This window comes from Oryx dammah, unplaced genomic scaffold, assembly GCF_014754425.2.
Source record: "Oryx dammah isolate SB20612 unplaced genomic scaffold, SCBI_Odam_1.1 HiC_scaffold_17, whole genome shotgun sequence".
NCBI classification, from domain to species: Eukaryota; Metazoa; Chordata; class Mammalia; order Artiodactyla; family Bovidae; genus Oryx; species Oryx dammah.
In genome coordinates, this window is record NW_024070201.1 from 41735771 (window position 1) to 41758228 (window position 22458).

General features: G+C 37.4%; 1 protein-coding gene across 2 annotated transcripts in view; it reads left to right on the forward strand.

Annotated features, from left to right (window-relative positions):
- The window catches only part of SBF2 (SET binding factor 2), a 488940-nt gene that overhangs the window by 94330 nt on the left and 372152 nt on the right, over positions 1–22458 (forward strand). The window lies entirely within an intron of this gene.

The window sequence follows — 22458 nt, forward strand, 5'->3', positions numbered from 1 at the left end:
AACACATTCTCTCTGGTGGTGGATCTGTGGTGATAAAATCAGAGACCGAAAAGATGATCACTAAAGTATTTTTGCAATATGACTATAAAGTTTAGAGAGTGTGTATATATGTTTGTATATATGTATGTGTTCATCTATATTGTATGTATATTTACACACACACGAGCCGTATTCATCAAAGCAGATGTTTTGAGTGAACAGTTGGTGTAATATAACAATGAAGAGAAGAGTGCTTGGATTGAAAATCCCAGCTGAATGGTGTGATTTCTGGCAAGTTACTTAGTTTCTTGAGCAACAAGAGTCTTCCATCTATAAAATGAGGACACTGATAATACTAATCTCATAGGGTTATGTAAAAATGAGAAAAATACAAATAAAATGCTTAGGACAATGTCTTCCATAAAGTTCTCAGTAAATAAGGTAGCTTGCTGATGTTATTATTGTTGTCACTGGTGCTCTGTGTTTGACATATTGCAGCCCCTACCTCAGAGGAAGAACTCTTCAGTCTTTTGTTAGCCTGTATCAGAAATATTTATTAGTAATAAAAGTGATGTTGAAAATTATAATTTTTCTTATCTTAGCAAATGAGTGTCCATTTCTGCCTCCCTGAGGATAAAAGATACATTGCTAAATGCTTAATTTTGATTGTTAAACCCAGTTGTGTAAAGAAGGCTGTGAGTTCTATAGATCCACAGAGGGGGTAAATCTTGAGTTTAGGCATTAAAAGGGGCAGGGGAAGAGTATGAGAATCTGTGAGGTAATAGACAATACATTGGAAAAGACCCTGATGCTGGGAAAGATTGAGTGCATGAGGAAAAGGGGACGACAGCGGGTGAGATGGTTGGATGGCATCACCAACTCAATGGATATGAGTTTGAGCAAACTCCAAGAGATAGTGAAGGATAAGGAAGCCTGGTGTACTGCAGTGCATGAGGTTGCAAAGAGCCGGACATGACTGAGCAACTGAACAACAAAGTGGTCTCTGCCGCTAGTTCCTGGCACAGAGCTTCTGAAACCCTTGTAATTTCCTAAGTCAAAAAATACTAGAGACATCTTTTGTTGTAATATTTGATCTTTGATCCTGGTTCCTTCCACAGGGCTCCTGAAACCTTTGTAACTTCCTGAGGGGTAGGAGTGTTTTGTTCTGATGAGGTGACTCTTGGGGGACTCCTGGATGGTTCCTGGATGAAGAGAAGGACCAAGCCATGATTAGAAGCTTGGAACTCTCAGCATTATCTGCTGTTCTCTTGAAAAGGGAGAAGGGCTGACGGTTTAGTTAATGACTGATCATGCCTACATGAAGAAGCCACCATAATGATCCCCAAAGTATGGGATTCGGAGAACTTTCAGGTTGTTCAAACATCCACCTACTGGGAGGGTGATGCACCCCAGCTGCACAGAGAGAGAAGCTCCTGTGCTTGGGACCTTCCCAGGCTTCCCTCTGTATATCTCTTCATCTGCTGTTCATCTGTAGTCCTTATCATATCCTTTAATAAACTGTATTTTAAGTGAGCCACTTGAGCAAGTTAATTGAATCCAAAGAGGTTGAAGTCATGGAACCTCTGATTTGTAGCCAACTCATACAGAAGTTGTAGGTAACCTGGGGACGTACTTGCAGTTGGCATCTCAGGTTGAGGAGGGTGTTGGTCTCATGGGACTGAGCCCTTAACCTTAATCAATCAGTTAAATTGTAGGACACCCAGCAGATGTTGTGGATAATTGATTGTTTTGAGGAAAAAATCCCACACATTGGGTGACTCGGAGTGTCAGAAATGAAGTATTCTGGGTAAGGTAAATGTTACCACATGGAGGAGAAAAGTAGGTTTTTAAAGAGCCTCCCTGTATTCCTTTTTCTTCTCTTCCACATCTCTGCAAATACTAGTAATTGGTCTTACAGTGTGGATAACTGGCATTTGTACTATTAAAGCTTTTAAACTGTTTCACTGTCCTTTTTAGTAATGATTGAAAGGGGAGCATTTTGATACTCGAGGTCTTTTAGAACTTTTGTGTGTTCCTACCTCCCCTCACATAAATGTGCGGATGGATATAAATTATATCAGTTTGACAGTATGAACAGTGAACCACCTTCATAAATTTCAAGGACAACTGATGTTATTGGGTTAGAGAGAGATCATGATTTGACTGTAGTTTATTTAGCTATGACTGAGAAGGAATACTTTCTGTATTTCAAAAGTTAAGACATAGATACTGTGATGCCTCTGATGTCTCTAGTAGTGATGGAGAGACATGTGTTGATTTTCAGTTCAGTTGAGTTCAATCACTCAGTCGTGTCTGACTCTTTGCTACCCCATGGACTGCAGCAAGCCAGGTCTCCCTGTCCATCACCAACTCCCAGAGTTTACTCAAACTCATGTCCATTGAGTCAGTGATGCCATCCAGACATCTCATCCACTGTCATCCCCTTCTCTTCCTGCCTTCAATCTTTCACAGCATCAGGGTCTTTTCAAATGAGTCAGTTCTTCTCATCAAGTGGTCAAAGTATTGGAGTTTTAGCTTTAGCATCAGTCCTTCTAATGAATATTCAGGACTGATTTCCTATAGGATGGACTGGTTGGATCTTGCAGTCCAAGGGACACTCAAGAGTCTTCTCCAACACCACAGTTCAGAAGCGTCAATTCTTCAGCACTCAGCTTTCTTTATAGTCCAACGCTCACATCCATAACTGACTACTGAAAAAATCATAGCTTTGACTAGACGGACCTTCGTTGGCAAAATAATGTCTCTGCTTTTTAATATGCTGTCTAGGTTGGTCATAACTTTTCTTCCAAGTAGCAAGCTTGGTCCATACCATTTCTATCTTTTATTGTGCCTATCTTTGCATGAAATGTCCCCTTGGTATCTCTAATTTTCTTGAAGAGATCTCTAGTCTTTCCCATTCTATTGTTTCCCTCTATTTCTTTGCACTGATCACCGAGGAAGGCTTTCTTATCCCTCCATGCTATTCTTTGGAACTCTGCATTTAAATGGGTATTCCTTTCCTTTTCTCCTTTGCCTTTGGCTTCTCTTCTTTTCACAGCTATTTGTGGCATCCATTTTGCCTTTTTGCATTTCTTTTTCTTGGAGATGGTCTTGATCCCAACTTCCTCTACAATGTCATGAACTTCCGTCCATAGTTCTTCAGGCACTCTGTCTATCAGATCTAATGTGTTGACTTTACTACTAACTAAATGGATATTTTTTCTTTGTGGGAAAGACAGTCCTGTGTTCGGGTGTTGTCAGGGTCTCTCCAGCAACAAGTAAAGTCTTATTGGATTGGTGAAACTGAGATGTTAAGAAGGAGCATAACTTTTCCTCACCTAAGATTTTCCTAGATGATTATGTTGGGTGATTTTTTGTGAAGCACTTCAGAATGTTTGGGGCTAGATTAATATTTAAAGATTATTTATCTTGCTGGATTACATTGGGAACTTTCTCTTTCCTTTAAATTTTTTCATAATTGATAGCAATTCCCATTTCCTAATGTCTATTGTGCTTTGTCAGGTACAGAATAAATTTGTTTATATTATCTATCAAACCCATTTTAAAACATACAAAATCATTAACTTACATTTTTGTTGTCTTACTATTTATTGCTGTCCATGGGGGTCACAAAAAGTTGGACACAACATAGTGACTGAGCACACACGTACTCTATACCTTATATGTTAGAAATGTGCAACTATTCTGCATATTAACAGCAATAACTTGAAAACTGTGATATACTGTGTAATCTAGAGCAACTCCTGCAGCTTTAAGACCAGAGATAGACCTAATAAAATTTTAGTGTAATTGATGATCTGGTTCAGTCTCTTAAGTGCTTTGTTGATTCCAGGGTTGTAGTGACCCTTTTCTGATGATTTACATAAAAAATTCTCAGCTCCTCCAAGCTGGTGGTAGTGGAGCAACTTTTTAGCATGTAATGTTAATATCTAACAGTTGTATATGATTGATAGAATATGATGAATTGACAAATTAGATGGTTAGAGATAGTATTAATATATCTAATTTAAAGGTAGGTATATTGAGGATTAGGAAGTTTAAACAGTTTCGCTAAGGTCTAACAGCTGAGATGCAGCAGAACTAGGATTCAAACTCAGGTCTTTTAACTCTCAGTCTCAGTCAAAATCTGAGAATATTCTGAGAGTGATACTTTAAGCTATGGTTAACATTTAAATGCAGGATCTGAAAACAGGATTCTATAATTTGGTAGACCTGAGGTTCAGAAATCTTAAAAGAATGCTGTGCTGAAACAATGCTGTGTTATTAGAAGCCAGTTTCATTTATTTTTTTTATTTTTTTTTCAGTTTCATTTATTTATGTTATTTGAGGATGAGCCTGGCTTCAGAACATAGTATTATATTGAAATTATTTTCTGTTGTCATCTCTCCTGCCCACACAGCAGATATTTCATGTATCCAAATTCTAGTTGAAAGGCAATTGTGTTCAGCCTGAAGACTAAACTTTATGACTTGTGGGAAAGGATTCTAGACATTCATTCACTAATAAGTCAAATCCCAGTTTAATACAGAGGATGCTGAATTTAGTCTTTCTAAAGCTTTTGTGTAAAAAACTTGCCTTCTCTTTCTTTTCTTCCATTGGGATGTGCTGAACTTTAATTTGGATGGTTTTTAAAAATAAAAATATGAAAATAAGCTAAACCAAACATAATGACTGCTTTTCCAATTCTAGGATATTTTTATCTTTTTCTCGTACCTTTTAGGCATACATGGAAACCACAGACAGTCATAAAAATAAAGTTTCAGTCAATTTTAGTGACTATTTCAAAGAAAATTTAAGAATTGTTCTGCAGAGGCATACTATGGCTAACAATCTATTTCTGATCATGGGAAGCAATGTTTGTATTGGCTTCGTTTTGGGCATCAACAAATAGTATTGTTTTAGGCACCAGCTCTTTTTAAAGATGCCCTGTCTCAGAAGTGAATTCTTTTTATATTCACATTCAAAAAATGTGTCACAGTCTTCACTAGGGAATGCCTGTACTGAGGCATTTGTAATTCTTTCTGATTTGTTTTTTAGAAGACTAAAGTACTGTGATTAAAAGATGTTGTGGCTTGGGTAAAACAGGATTAAATGTTTCGTTAGAATTTCTAAACTTGAGGTTCTTAAGATATTAGTTCATTTGTTTAAGTTATAAACTAGTGATTTGGCTACCAGCATGAATCCAGTTTTCTGTAGTTTTAAGTATAGATTGAGGAGAAGAGATGAAAAATACTTTGTATTCAACATTCTGTAGTTGTAACTTAGGAGAAGTAGTCTTAGTATGGGATGTTATTTGAAGGCAGAGAAGTAAGTATAAGCATCATGTAATATTTTAATTCTTTAAGCTGTTTAGAATGCACTGAATACTGCAAATGGGCTTGTGGCTGTCCATCTGACCTAGATATAAGTACTGTTTGGTCAGGGGACTGAGTGTAGAAAGGATGAAAGAGAATTTTTCCCCTCTTTGTAGAGGAATGTGCGTGAAAAGAGAATGAGAAAGGTAATGAACATATTGGATGACAGAATCAGGTTTCACAAATATTTTAAAAGGCTGGAGTTACAGGTCCTTCATATAAGAGGATTAAATTTAATAGGTGAAAATGTAGGTCCTGCATGTGAGTATAAAAAAATGAGAGATATAAGTAATTATTTAGAGTAAAGAATGCAGAATACTTTCCTAGAGATTTGACAAATACAAAAAGACAGCTAAAAATTAAAATATATAATTATAGAAGATCCCTATGGTGGCTCATTCGGTAAAGAATTTGCATGCAATGCAGAAGACACAGGTTTGATCCCTGGGTCCAGGAATATCCAGTGGAAAAGGAAATGGCAACCTGGTGCAGTATGCTTGCCCAGGAAATCCCATGGACAGAGGAGTCTGGCAGTCTATAGTCCATGGGGCTGCAAAGAGTTGGACATGACTTAGTGACTAACACTAAGGATTAGTAGTCTCTGTTGTGCTAGAGAATCTTTCATCTACTCAGTCTCCTTGGTCTGCTCTCAGAACCCCCTCAGGAAAGGTTTTATTGCCATGCTGGGGTTCTGTTATACCTAAAGCTTTGACGCCAGAGAGAACTTTCTGAGGAAGCTGTAGAACTACAGTACACAAGCCTAACCTATTACAGATTTATGTTGTTTGCAAACAGCCTGGCTCCATTACCACACAGAATACTGCTGTTCATCTCTTATGTAATTGTCTGTCATATCACCTCTAGGGGTTGTTCTGTACTTTTTAACCTCAAGTTCCTCATTCTGGTCTTCATTTTTCATTGATCCCAAGTATTAACTTAAAAAAGCCTTTTCCTGACTGTATCTCTTTAGCTATTATCATATTTCTTCTTTATTATGAAATGTTTCAAATGATTCTTCTTTATTTGCCATCTCCATTTCTGTAAGAACCTAGTGTGGTACTATGGAAGGAATATGGCATCTGAACTTAAAAACCTTAAGCAAAGTTAATTTACCTTTGTGATAATATTACTTTTCCTATAAGACTGTTAATGTTCTGATTTCTTGCTATCCACTCTCATCTCTTATACTCATCTCACTCACATCTCAGGGGCTTATTCTGAAGTATAATTATGCCCTCTCCATTCTAAAATTGCATAGTTGAAGTTTGTTAATATTTTCTGAATTCATTAAGGTAATGCTTGATGTTATAATAGGTAAACCTTGAAGCCTTAGGGGCTAAAATGAGATAAGCTTTTTTTCTCTTACTTGCATGATCACGTACTTGATTGGCAGTAGGGTAGACAAGAGTGTGGTTTGGTATCTTCAAAGTTTCATCTTGAGCATCACCATTCAGTTGGCAGAGTAGTAAGAGAAAACATGGAGGACAGTAAAGGTGGATTTTATGGGGAAGGTCTGGGAGGCTGTATGCGTGTGTGCTCCGTCGCTTCAGTCGTGTTCAACTTTTTCTGACCCTGTGGATGTAGCCTGCTGGGCTTCTCTGTCCAGGGGATTCTCCAGGCAAGGAGACTGGAGTGAGTTACTGTGCCCTCCTTCAGGGGATCTTCCTGACCCAGGGATCAAACATGCATCCCTTGCATTCAGGAGGATTTTTTTACCACTGAGCCACTGGGGAAGCCCCGAAGGCTGTATACATCACTTCTCTTCCATTCATCAGAAATCAGTCTTTTTTGTTGTTGTTGTTGAGGCTTTTTAATCTATATTCATTAACGACATTGGCTTTTAATTTTCTTTCTTTTTTTTAATTTTATTTTTACTTTACTTTACAATACTGTATTGGTTTTGCCATACATTGACATGAATCCACCACAGGTGTATACGAGCTCCCAATCCTGAATCCCCCTCCCACCTCCCACCCCATATCATCTCTCTGGATCATCCCCATGCACCAGCCCCAAGCATCCTGTATCCTGTATCGAACATAGACTGGCACTTCGTTTCTTACATGATAGAAACCAGTCTTTTAATCACAGTTAACTGTAAGGGGAGTTTGGCAAATAAAACCTAGATGTGTGCCTAGGAGAAAAGGGAAACAGATTTAGTGAACAACTGCCTTTCCTCTGCCACAGTGTTCTTGTTGAAGTTCAAAGATCTTTCCCTTATTCTAATTCTCTTTGACGACTTTATTTTTTGATATCACTAATTCAGTCTTTATGGTAGAATAAAAAATACTTTGGCTCAGTTCCTGACACAAAGTGCCTCAAATCTTTGGAATTTACTCTTTTGTATGCTAATAAGATGGCTTATGGATTTCAGGAACCCCAGATAGCTTCAGGAAGGGGGCTGGTGTGCCAGAGTAACCAACCATGTGGTTGCTACTGCTGCTAAGTCGCTTCAGTTGTGTCCGACTCTGTGCGACCCTGTAGATGGCAGCCCACCAGGCTCCGCTGTCCTTGGGATTCTCCAGGCAAGAACACTGGAGTGGGTTGCCATTTCCTTCTCCAGTGCATGAACATGGAAAGTAAAAGTGAAGTCGCTCAGTTGTGTCCGACTCTTAGTGACCCCATGGACTGCAGCCCACCAGGCTTCTCCATCCATGGGATTTTTCCAGGCAAGAGTACTGGAGTGGAGTGCCATTGCCTTCTCCAACCATGTGGTTAGAGCATTGGAAATTTCAGGCCCGTTGGGGAGGAAGAGGGGCTGGAGATTGAGTTCAGTCATCAATGGCCAATGAGCTACCTAATAAAACATTCAGTCATGCCTACCTAATGAAACTTCCATAGAAACCCCTGAACGAAGGTATATACATATCTTCCAAGTCAGGAAACACATGGATGTGCTGGGAAGGTAGTGAGCTTGGAGAAGGCATGGAGGTTTTGTGTTTCTCCCTCCCTCCATACCTTGTCTTACAGATCTCTTCTATTTGGCTCTTTTTTAGTTACATCCTTTACAGTAAATTGGTAAGTGTAGATAAAGTATTTTCCTGAGTTCAGTGAGCTGTTCTAATGAATTATTGAACCTAGTGGGGACAGTCATATGAATCCCTGAATTCGTAGTCTACAGGCAGAAATGTGGATAATTTTGACATCGTTTTGCAGCTGGCGTCTGCAGCTGAGGACAGTCTTGTTGGCTGAGGCCTGACCCCTTGACTGTGGGATCTGTACTCACTCTGGGAAGTTAGTGTCATAATTGAATTGTTTGCTACCCAGTTGGTGTTGGGGAAAACACACATATTTGGCATCAGGAAAAATACAGCCATCTCCATCAAGCTAATTTTCTCTTAATTTCAGTTAATTCTCTTGCATTTTCCTTATTTTTGTTTTTGTGGCTTCCTTACTACAGACTGTAAGATTCAGTTTTCATTTTTTTGGTGTCTTGTTTTCTCTTGGAAGTGATGGCATCACTATTCTGTCAGTCTGTTATACTTGAATTCTAGTCATGCCTTTGATTGTTATTTTGTGCAATTCCTATAATCAAAGTGTGTTGCCTATATGTCTCAGAGCTAAGCCATGTTTGGTATCTCTTTCTAATCCTGGGCTTATAATGTTGTGTGAGTTCTGGTAACAAATAGCCTGGAAGGTTTAATAAAAGATAGTTCTTGCCTAATTTCACTTGTAGCAATTTGTGCTATGGTGGAACTGACACTTGGATAAGTCATATGTATTATTCAAACCAGAATACTTTGAGAGTGAAAGGTAGTGAGTTGGAAAACTTGCATAAACTGAATCTATCCTGAACAAATTAATTTTTGGTTGCTTATACATATGCATATACATGGGTAAAGTTATTCATGGCAAAAGTGGAAACTACCTAAATGTCTGTCAGTAGGTGACTGACTGAATTAGTGCTACAGTCATTCATCAGAATGTAATGCAACTGTTAAAAAGGATGAGATAGAAGATGTGCAAATGGCTAACAAGCACCTGAATAGATGCTAAGGTCACTAATCATTAGGGAAATGCAAATCAAAATGGAAATGAGATACTGCTTCACACCTGTTAAACGATGACTAATACAAAAAAGTGTAATAGAAAATAACAAGAGTTGGCAAAGCTGTGGAGAATTACAGCCCTTGTGCACTGTTGGTGGATATGTAGAATGGCACAGATGCTGTGGAAAATGATATGGCGGTTCCTCAAAAAATTCAGAACAGGCTTACTATGTGGTCCAGCAATTTCACTTCTGATTATATACCCCAAAGAACTGAAAGCAGGGACTCAAATAGATTTTTGTACACACATGTTCACAGTGGCATTATTCACCATAGCCAAAAGCAACCCAAATATCCATTGACAGATAAATGGATAAACAAAATGTGTTCTGTACATACAATGAAATACTATTGAGCCTTAAAGGAAATTTTGACGTGTGATACAACTTGAATGCTTCTTGAGGACATTAGCCAAGGTGAAATAGGCCAGTCACAAAGTAAAGTACCTAGAGTAGCCAAATTCATAAAGAAGGTAGAATGGTGATTACCATGGGTGGGGAGGCAAGAATGGGGAAATGTTTAATGGGTATAGATTTTCAGTCTTGCAAGATGAAAAGTGTTCTGAAGATTGATTGCAGGACAGTATGAGTGTACTTAACACTAATGAACTGCACATTTAAAAATGGTTAAGATGATAAATGTTATGTCTGCTGCTGCTGCTCCTGCTAAGTTGCTTCAGTCATGTCCTACTCTGTGTGACCCCATAGACGGCAGCCCACTAGGCTCCCCCATCCCTGGGATTTTCAAGGCAAGAGCACTGGAGTGGGTTGCCATTTCCTTCTCCATGTAATGTTATGTATACTTTACTACTATTAAAAACTTTTAAGAAAAATATGAGACAGAGCTTTATTCAGTGACATGAGTTAATCTCTGACACATTGTATGGCAAATAGCCAAAACAATTTAGAGAAGAAAGAACAAAATTGGAGGACTTGCATTGCCTGGTTTCAAGACATAGTGTAGAGCTCAATATTCAAGACAGTGTGGTATTGGCTTAAAGACAGACATGTAGATCCATGCTACACTCTAGAAGCAAATCCCCACGTTATGCTAAACAGATATTCAGTGGAGTGGCTAAGGTAATTCACTTGTGGAAAGATGGGATTTCCGTCAAATGGTAGTGAAACAATTGAATGTCCATTTGGAAAAAAATAGCTTTGACCCTGCCTCACACCATACAGAAAAATTATTTTGAAGTAGATCATTGGCTGAATGTAAAAGCTAAAACTGTAGAGGTTTTTAAAAGAAAACTTAGGACAGCATCTTTGCAAACCTTTAGTTAAGAAGAGACTTTAATAAAGTTTCTCTGCTTTGTTATGCAGAAAAGGTGGGTAGTCGGATAATAAATCCTGTTTTGTATTATAGATTTCAGTTGGATCTACAGAATCTCTGAATGCCACTTGGGCCTTCTATTTTTTGCTGTTTCCCTTTAGTGAGGAGGAGGAGACTGGGAGAAAAGAGGGGGAGATTCTAGAAACAATTTACCGAGGATCTCAGAGCAAAGGTTTCTCAGATGTTATCTATTCTGCTGAGCCAGGTTTTCTTGTCAAGCCAGAAGTTTGGATATATTCAAATCTGTGGGGGTGGCTTTTGCAAATAGAACTTCTTTATCAAAATTTAATTCCTATAGATGATAGCCAACTTGAGATATAAAGACATTATTATATGTAGAAGATTTTGTGATATAGAGGAAAGAATACTGAACTCTGGGATTTTATTTATTTGTCTGTATCAGTATATATACCTATATATAATTTGATTATAAAAAGCAACAGCTGTTTAGAGAGAGAACACCAACTCTCTAAGTTACATAATCTAGTTTCAATGGTATAATAAGGAATTATATTTTCATATTATCCATCCCCTCACACGTCAGTTCTTTTTCTAATCAAGTTCTTTGGTGGTCCAGACATCCTGTTACAATCATCTTTTTTTCTTGAGTTTGTATTGTACTTTGAGTATTCGTGTGGAATTTTCCCTACTATGAATATAGTCATTTTCCTTATAAGTTTTTCTAGAGCACTTGAAAACCCTTGAAAAAACAAACATGTCAGTTTTAAAAAGCGTTTAAAAATGCTTCTGGTGGCCTCTAGTGGTACTTATGTGTCTATAAAAAGTCACTAATATCCCCAATATACAAAATTTTAGGTGGAGAGAGTTACTAAGTTGACAAACACAAATACGTATATTTATTAAAGAAGAGTTTTTAATCTTTGAGAACTAAAAATTTATTGATCAACTATAAACCTGTCAGTGATGTATGTACGGCTAGGTCTGTTATTGCAAATTTTATCTTTCCTTACTTTCAAGAAGATAATAGGCTTTCCCTACTTTCAAGAAATGCCTTTAAATTATATATTACATACATATCTTACTTGGCATTGTATCTATTTTGTACTATGTCAGCAGTAGTTTACTATTGCATTTTGCTGAAATGTGTCCATAAAGGATGGTAGAATGATTTCTGACATATCCTTAAATATAATAAAAGCTAAAAATAGGGTCAGTATTTTGTAAGTTAATTATAATCAATCCTTAGTCAAGTTTATTTCTAAATAGCTACTTCTGGCTAGTTTAAGATACTTTAAGTTAGACCAAGAAGTATCCAGAATCTGAAATAGATGTGGAAATTGTATAAATTTCTGAAATTTAGATAATTTGGAAAATGTATAAATTCAAGATTTGGAAAGCTAAAGAGAAAAGTGGCAGGTTTGGGTAAGTTAGATTTAAGTGCTGAAATTCATCTCCATTCATGCTAAAAATTAGATTGAAATCTAGGTCATATAGCTACTTAGGCTATATGTAGACTGAGATGATAATAAAGCCCTTGGTCTTTTGATTCTCTGCTAAAGCTTTTCTAAAACTAATATAAAATATTCTTGGGTTAGATGAGGTAAGCTGATTTTTTTAAAGTTTTTTTTCTCTTTTTTCTAAAAATAAAAAAAATTAACAAATAAGTCTTATTCTAATTAGGAAGGTTTAGCTGGCATTGGGAAGAAGTGAATAAAAAAGTGTTAAGGTTAAAACATTAAAATCAGAAGTGTCTAATGATACAAATCTTTGGTAATTAAGGAGTTGGCAGCTTTTATTTCTTCCAAGGATGGACCATATTTACCAGAAACACACATAGTATAGGTGAGCTCAGAATAACCTTCAGATATGACAGCTTTAATGTTCTAATGAAAAAGTTAGATTCTACTGTTGGGTTCATAACTGACTGAAAGATCTCAGTAAGGGTAGTAAGATCATCAGTATATTTCTCCAATTCAGTATTGTGTACTTACTTTGGAAATAGGGAATAAATTGCTATAAGACTTAAATGAGATGTGCTATCAATTTATGGGTTGATTGTGGTTTCCATTGTTGACTGGGTTCTTAAGGCAGTGACTGCTTTTCCTGAGACTTCTGAGTGCTAATACACAAGATGGGGTAGAATCTTCCATTCTGGTTAAGTGTTACTCTGAGACTTCTGAGTGCTAATACACAAGATGGAATGGAACCTTCCGTTTGGGTAAAGTGTTACTCTGATAGGCCAGAGAAGTGGAAGAGACGTTTTCTGAGTTTAAAAGAGCCACAGGAGAGCTTTTTTCTACTTATTCTATCAACTAGAAATTCTTTTAAACTGAATGTGTCTTCTTTAAAATTTCTAGATGTATTCCAATTTCACATAAATATTTACTTATTTTAATATTGTTATACCTAGGTAATACCTGTAATTTAATCTCACAGAACAGTCTGTTGCCTCTTGGTGACAGTGACTTTTTAAAAAAAAAAATTTTTAATCAAAGGATAACTGCTTTACAATATTGTATTGGTTTCTGCCATACATCATCATGAATCGGTCATAGGTACACATATGTCCCCTCTCTCCTGAACCTCCTTCCCACCTCCCACCCCTTCCCACTCGCCTCTAGGTTGTTATAGAGCCCCAGTTTGAGTTCCCTGAGTCATACAGCAAATTCCCATTGGCTCTCTATTTTACATATGGTAGTGTATATGTTTCCATGTTACTCTCTCCATTTGTCCCACCTTCTCCTTCCTCTCTTCCCATGCCCCCCGCCCCCATGTCCATAAGTCTCTTCTCTGTGTCTGCATCTTCGCTGCTACCCTGCAGATAGATTTATCAGTACTGGGTGACAGTGATAACCTTAAGTATAATGGTGTGGTGCTGCTGTTACTGAAAGTGAAGAATTGTTTCCTAAACACTTTAAGGGCAGAGTCTTTGATCTCTGGTGATTTTTACTTTTATTGTATTAAATTAAAAAAATTTTTTTTTTAAAAACTGAGTTATAATTGACTAAAGTTTCAGGTACACAGCATAGTGATTTGCAGTTTTTAAAGATTATACTCCATTTATAGTTATTATAAAATATTGGCCCTATTCTCTGTGCCAAACAATATATCCTTGTAGCTAATTTATTTTATACATTATTATGTATCTCTTAATTTCATACCTTAATATTGCCCCTCTTTCTCTCCCCACTGGTAACCACTGCTCTGTTTTTTGTTGTTGTATATTTTGTAATATTCGCTGGTTTGTTTTATTTTTTAGACTTCACATGTAAGTGATACCTTATAATATTTGTCTTTTTCTGACTTATTTCGTTAAGTATAATGCCCTCCAAGTCCATCCGTGTTGTTGCAGAGGCAAATTGCATTCTAAGATACATGCTATACAAGTATGTATTTCCACATCTTCTTTATCCATTCATCTTTTGATGGACGCTTTGGTTGTGTCTGTGTCTTGGCAATTTAAAATGATGCAGCTATGAACATACGAGTGCATAGATCCTTTTGAATTAATGCTTTGGTTTTATTTGGGTATATACCTGGGAGTGGAATTATTAGATATTATCTGGTGATTTAAAAAATAAAGATTATCAAAGTGCTAGCTTGTTACTACTTATGAAAAATACAGCTTCTTTTTTTATAGTTTGCTCATTTGTCCAGAATTTTGCTTTAAAATTTATAGTCATTTTGAAACTTTGGCTACAATTTAATGCCAGTTCATTCATTTAACATATTTATAGAGCACTTTGTGTCAGTCATGGAGGTGGGTGTTAATGATATAGCAGTGAACCAGATAAAGTCCTTGTCTTCTTAAAACTTTAATTTATAGTAGAGAATGGGCCAGCACTAACTATAGTAAGTAAATTGTGTAGTACATGAGAAGTGATAAATACTAAAGCATTGACAGGAACAATGTGGTCCATTTGTTTGTAAATAACCAAGGCAACCAGTTACCTGTTGCTGCTTGCCATACAGTCTAAGCAAAGCAAATAAGCTAGGTTAAATAGCTTTTAGAATTTGGCATATTTTTGATATTACAAAGCAAATTGTAAATACATGCTTCAACTGTATCAGATTGTTAAGGAAAATATTTTTTATATTTTGAAGTAGTGATGAATGTTAGTTTCTTGTCTTACAGTAGCCAAAAATTATCGAGATAGGTGAGTTCTACATTACTGTGGTTATAACTTTCTGTAATCAAATAGGCTACACATTTAGTGTGTAATCCGTTTGTATATGATACAGTATTTTTTAAGTATTTCTATTTCATACAAGCGCAAAGAGTTCAGAGATGTATCACACAGTTGCAATTTGTCATTAAAGCGAGTCAAGTACAAGTAAAAAAAAAAACTCTAATGTATTTCTAAATCAGTTCTGTAACCGAGCAATTGCTTAATTGATAGAGGACTTTCCAATTTGAGGCTTCTAAGGAAAACATGATTCTGTGTACTTTTTTTGTTTGAATTTGCAGTAGATCCTTGTTGGTTATCTGTTTTAAATGTAGCAATATATATGTTTAATTTGTCCTTTAGGATCAGTAATGTTTAGTGATTCTCTTTTACACTTTTTTCTTTCTTTTTTCCTGCTTGACAAAGATTTTTATAGACTGACTGGTGGGTTATGAATCATCCTCTAGTTATTGGTAAGGATCTCTCTAAAGGCTTTTGCTATAATAGAAGGTGACCATCATTTAAAATCATGACTGAGATAATGATAAAAATGTCATGTAATCTTAGGGTTTGGAAAGGACCTTATAGGTTTCCTGGTCAAATTCCAACCTCCCTTGTGATGATTAAATTACTTTGTATATAGTATTCTTGCCAAATGGTCATGTAGCTTCCAGTGATTCATCCTTAGGTATTTTCTTAGTGCCTGGTAGGTGCTGGACAATGTGTTGGGTGCTGGGAATTCAGCAATAAATATGACAGATGTGGCCATGCCCTCATCATATTCAGTCTAGTAGTGTTTTTATAGTGATGATAAACTTGCTCGTGTGTTTGTATTTACCTTCATAGTTTTATACAAATCATCTTTAAGGGTCTTGTTCTACTTTACAGGTTTGTATGAACATTAACCTAACCTAGTCAGGTAAATATTCTTCTTGCTATTACTGTACTTGGAAACAGTTTTTTTTTTTTTTCTTTTTTTCCTTCTCAACAGCCTGTTTCTAACTTTATATAAAAATATATATGCTTATATTTTTTTTCAAAAGTTGGATTTTTAAAAATGTTTGGTGTGCTATTAAATTATAAATATAAGACTCTTAATGTAATAAATTGGACTTTCTAGAATATATGCAGGGCAGAATGTTGACTCTTAGCACCCTATTTAACTACTTTAAGAGTGATTTCAGACACTTACATAATCTAGTTGAAAGTGCTTAAGATAGGGATCTGGTCCATTTAATGCTGGGTATTCTACTTTATACATGTACACTTAGGATCTTAATTCAGTAACCTGCTTTTCAAAAAGAAATTTCAGCTCAGGCAAATCTTTGGACATTATTTTTCACTAGATTTGCAACAGATCTTGTTAGATACTGTAGACCAGTGCCAGCTATTGCTAGTGGAGTCATGAACGTGAAAGTCGCTCAGTCATGTCCTACTCGGTGCCACCCCATGGACTATACTCCAGGGCCATGAGAATACTGGAGTGGATAGCCTTTCTCTTCTCCAAGGAATCTTGCCAACCCAGGGATCGAACCCAGGTCTCCCACATTGCAAGCGGATTCTTTACCAGCTGAGCCAGTGTAGTCATGAGCTCTTAATTGCCCAGAACTCATTTTTAGAGATGTTAGCTGCAGTACTGCAAGGGTATGAAAACATTACAAGAACACCAGCTAGTGAGAAGTTAATCTACTCTATATCACACCATGTTAATATCTGCAGCAAGTTTCAAATACCAATATTGATACATTTTATAATCTCCTGTCACCTTCAGTTCAGTTCAGTTGCTCAGTTGTATCTGACTCTTTGCGACCCCACGGACTGCAGCACGCCAGGCCTCCCTGTCCATCACCAACCCCCGGAGTCTACTCTAACTCAAGTCCATTGCGTTGATGATGCCATCCAACCATCTCGTCCCCTTCTCCTCCTGCCTTCAATCTTTCCTAACACCAGCGTCTTTTCAAATCAGTCAGCTCTTCGCATCAGGTGGCCAAAGGGTTGGAGTTTCAGCTTCAATATCACTACTTCCAATGAATATTCAGGACTGATTTCCTTTAGGATGGACTGGTTGGATCTCCTTGGAGTCCAAGGGACTCTCAAGAGTCTTCTCCAATACCACAGTTCCAAAGCATCAATTCTTCGGCGCTCAGCTTTCTTCACAGTCCAACTCTCATATCCATACATGACCACAGGAAAAACCATAGCCTTGACTAGAAGGCCCTTTGTTGGCAAAGTAATGTCTCTGCTTTTTAATATGCTGTCTAGGTTGGTCATAACTTTTCTCCCAAGAAACAAGGGTCTTTTAATTTCATGGCTGCAGTCACCATCTGCAGTGATTTTGGAGCCCCAGAAAATAAAGCCTGTCACTGTTTCCACTGTTTCCCCATCTATTTCCCATCAAGTGATGGGACCAGATGCCGTGATCTTCGTTTTCTGAATGTTGAGGTTTAAGCCAACTTTTTCACTCTCCTCTTTCACTTTCATCAAGAGGCTCTTTAGTTCTTCGCTTTCTGCCATACGGGTGGTGTCATCTGTATATCTGAGGTTATTGATATTTCTCCCAACAATCTTGATCCCAGTTTTTGCTTCTTCCAGCCCAGCGTTTCTCATGCTGTACTCTGCATATAAGTTAACTAAACAGGGTGACAATATATAGCCTTGATGTACTCCTTTTCCTATTTGGAACCAGTCTGTTGTTCCATGTCTAATTCTAACTGTTACTTCTTGTCCTGCATACAGATTTCTTAGGAGGCAGGTCAGGTAGTCTGGTATTCCCATCTCTTTAAGAGTTTTCCACAATTTGTTGTTATCCACACAGTCAAAGGCTTTGGCATAGTCAATAAAGCAGAAGTAGATGTTTTTCTGGAAGTCTCTTGCTTTTTTGATGACCCAGCGGATGTTGGCAATTTGATCTCTGGTTCCTCTGCCTTTTCTCAGTCCAGCTTGAACATATGGAAGTTCACGGTTCATGTACTGTTGAAACCTGGCTTGGAGAATTTTGAGCAGTACTTCGCTAGCATGTGAGATGAGTGCAATTGTGCAGTAGTTTGAGCATTCTTTGGCATTGCCTTTCTTTGGGATTGGAATGAAAACTGACGTTTTCTAGTCCTGTGGCCACTGCTGAGTTTTCCAAATTTGCTGGCATATTGAGTGCAGCTCTTTCACAGCATCATCTTTTAGTATTTGAAATAGCTCAACTGAAATTCCATCACCTCCACTAGCTTTGTTTGTAGTGATGCTTCCTAAGGTCCACTTGACTTTGCATTCCAGGATGTCTGGCTCTAGGTGAGTGATCACAGCATCATGGTTATCTGGGTCATGAAGATCCTTTTTATACAGTTCTTCTGTGTGTTCTTGCCACCTCTTCTTAATATCTTCTGCTTCTGTGAGGTCCATACCATTTCTGTCCTTTATCGAGCCCACCTTTGCATGAAATGTTCCCTTGGCATCTCTAATTTTCTTGAAGAGCTCTCTAGTCTTTCCCATTCTATTGTTTTCCTCTATTTCTTTGCATTGATCACTGAGAAAGGCCTTCTGATCTCTCCTTGCTGTTCTTTGGAACTCTGCATTTAAATGGGTATATCTTTCCTTTTCTCATTTGCCTTTTGCTTCTCTTCTTTTCTCAGCTATTTGTAAGCCCGCTCAGACAACCATTTTGCCGTTTTTCATTTCTTTTTCTTGAGGATAGTCTTGTACAATGTCACGAACCTCCATTCAGGCACTCTATCAGATCTAATCCCTTGACACTATTTGTCACTTGCACTGTATAATCATAAGGGATTTGATTTAGGTCATACTTGAATGGTGTAGTGGTTTTCCCTACTTTCTTCAATTTAAGTCTGAATTTGACAACACAGAGTTCATGATGTGGAGGTAAGAGCTCAGTAATTGAATAGTCTTTCAGCAGTCAGTTACCAGGCAGCTTGATGACTCTTTTCTTTCAGATTTAAAACAGAAATATAACAGGGTCCAGAGTATAGGTCAGAATTAGCTATTTCTTCCTGTCTCTAAGAGGAAGAGCAGATGATAGCACTCCCCACATCCTGGCAAAAAGGGAGCTAGAAAATGAAGAATCCATGTGAAGGAACTTCAGAGATGTCCTAAGGCTTCAGATGAATCTCTGGCTTGCAAAAAATTAGAATTTATGAAAGTGAATAAAAAGTGAAAGTCAGTCACTCCGTCCTGTCCTACTCTTTGCAACCCCATGGACTGTAGCCTGCCAGGCTTCTCTGTCCAAAGAATTCTCTAGGGAGGAATACTGGAGTGCGTAGCCATTTCCTTCTCCAGGGGATCTTCCTGACCCAGGGATCGAACCTGTCTCCTGCATTTCAGGCAGATTCCTCCCGTCTGAGTCACCAGGGAAGTCTTAGAATTTATGACAGCTGGGAGCAAATAAACTGCAGGAGGTGAATGTGGAACTTGCCTAGCAATGGTTTGTGCCACTTAACTGGGCTCTCAGTTTGTCGAGGTGCTGAGACCTCTGATGTGAGCAGTCTTGATCTGCCATGTGTGCTGTGTAAATAGCATCTTCTGTGTCGTAGGAAGTGAAAACGTGTGGAGAGCATCGTGATTTATCCAGTGCTGTGGACTGCTTTTAAGCTCTCTTGGTCTCTATTTTACTTCTCTCTCTGTTTGGTAAAGTCCTTTTCAAAGTCTCTAAATATTCACTGATTTTCTTTGGAATCAAAATGGATTAAAGGAGGGTTATAACTTACATGACCCTCTATTCCCTTGAGGGTGATGTAAGTCATGACTGGTAATTGAAGTGAGAGCACCCTACCCCTAAGTATAATTTAGGGGTCCAGCTTGATCCAGCTACCTTTGTCTCCTGTAGGTTTTTTCTCATGCTAACACCTCAAAGGCTCTGTGTTTCTTTTGCATAAGGAGTGTGATTGGTACATTTTTCATTTAAAATTTTGCTTACCCAATGTTTGCTGTCTATCTGGAAAGGAATAGTATGATGGGCTAAAATGATGGGCTAAAATAATGGGCTGAAATTAATAAGGAGGACTTTTATAGGGAAACATAAAATATTTTATTTTAATTGTGTCCCATAAAACTGATAAAAGAGGCCTGCAGTTCATGTGAAAAAAGGTGTTTTATTAATAAGGTTAGCATGAGCTCTTCGCTTCTTAAAAGGCTGATTCAGTTTTTGGCTACAGAATCGCCAGGATGATAATAGGTGTGGAAATGGAGTATATATTTAATCAACAGGGTTTGGTTGGATGACTAATTGAATAAGAATGCACTGAAGGATGAAAAGTTACCTTGCAGATTCAAAGTTCGGTGACCAGGGCAGTAGCAGTACCTTGACAAGATAGGGAGAAACTAGAAATAATCCGTCCAGTTTTACTCTGCAAATGAATTTAAGGTGTAATAACCTAAAAAGACAATTTGGTAAAGTGATTAAGAGCAAGTACTCTAAAATCTTGACTACTTGAATTTAATTCTGGTTTCTCCACTTAGTAACTCAGAGATCTTAAGTCTTACTTAAAGACTCTGTGCCTCTTTTCACCAATCTAATAAGCTTAAAAATAGTATTTGACTTACAGGATCATTATAAAGATCAAATGAATTACTACACATAAAATTCTCAGAATAGTGCTGGTACATAGTAGTCATTATATGTTAGTTGTTGGTACTGTTGTTAACATTATTAAGGTATGTTTTCCAAAATAATTTTGTAATTTTGGTATAAAACTTATTAATATAAAAAGGATTTCTTTTATTTGGAGCAGTCCCAGGAGACTTCATTCCCTTTCCTTTCCTGCTCTTAATACCTTCTCAAATGAGTAAGAATCAAGGTGTGGAAAATTTGTTGTGCAGTTGTAATTACTAAATCATGTTAATCTTATTATGTATTTTAGGGAAGTGGGAGAGGAAAGGGTCTTCTAAAGTGTTTTATTATTGTATTTACAGTTCTTTTTTATTGTTTTAAAATACCATATTGAAAATGTTTATTTCCTATTTTTGTTATTTTAATCTGGACAGTGTGTCTTAGCTCAAAGTCAAAGTTCTGATGTTAGATTTCATTTTTCTGCTCCCCTTACTCCATGACATTAGCTTTGTTCTTCCACATATTAATCTGGTCCTTTGGACTTTCCTATACAGGTAGGTTTTGCTCACCTTGACCTTCATACACTACTGAGTGTTCTCCTGGAACCTATAGGAAGCAATTTGCTTTCTCAGAAAAGCTGAAACTAGCCTAAAGACTCATCTGAAAAAAACTGTATTTCAGAAATTACAGATGACAGGGGCAGTCTGAAGAAAGCTATCAGACTAAAGGAAGCCCCACACATAAAGAAGACTGTCTCTAGTTATTTTTGGATCTGTAGAAATCATATAGTCTTAGATTTCCTTCTCTCATCTCCCTATAGCCATTGATAAAGTACTGGTGGTGCAGAGGTTAAAGCGTCTGCCTGCAGTGTGGGACACCTGGGTTCGATCCCTGGATCAGGAAGATCCCCTGGAGAAGGAAATGGCAACCCACTCCAGTATTCTTGCCCGGAGAATCCCATGGACAGAGGAGCTTGGTGGGCTACCGTCCACGGGTCGCAAAGAGTCGGACACGATTGAGCGACTTCACTTTCACTTTCTATACCCATCAATATTTAAATAAGCTATGCATACCCGTTTCTGTTTAGTCTTTGTACATAATCAGTGAGCCTATGTATTTAACTGCATGCCAGTTAGAATTTGGAGGGGGCCTAGCAGTTTGGTACCCATAACTACCAAAATATGTGGCTATTTTATTTTGAAAATAGTATATTTAAGGCTGTACCTAAAATAATATTGTTCTCAGCTAAACTCTAGTATCCTTTCATAACTGGAAGAGAACACTATGTCATTTCAGTTAATCTTCTGTCTAGTTACAAGGAAGAGATAGCTTTAAACCCTGAGTTCTTCAAACAACTCTGCTTTGGGTGTTCACCCTTAAGGTGTGTCTTACTTCACTCTTGGCTATGCATGTCATTGTGAATTATATTCTTCTATTGCCCCAAAGGGCAGAGGTTTCATTTAGTTCCATTAGTTGTCAACAGCATTTGTTGGGCTTAGATTCAACTGCATACAAATAAACCCAAATAATAGTGACTTAATGAGGTGGGGTGTATTTTTTTTTTCCTGTAACATAGAAAGTCTCGAGTTAGGTGAGGTGATTCGGTGTTTTGAGCTAGGTATTGACAAGCGCTATGAGGTTTTATGCTCTTTCATTTGGAATAAAGTTATTTAGCTTGTTGTGGAAAGAATGCATAACTGGAAATGTATGTATGTGGCAGCCAGAAAAGAAGATCAGCAATTACCATCTTCAAGTAACCTCACCTCATTCCTAATTCAGAATCTTTGATCCTTCCAAACATGGTGATGTCTTTCCATATATAATCTATCAGAATTGTGTTTTTTAACTGCAAGGCCAGTTCACTACTGTGTTTTTTTGTTTGTTTTTTTTTTAAGTAACCCTGAGTATTTAGTCAATGTTTACCCTCTTGTCATCCCATCTTGAGAATCATGAGAGAAGAAACCCTTTGTTTTTGCTCATCCTTCTATCCCTAATGCTAGACATATATGAGGTACTAAATAAATATTTGGTGAATAAATGAT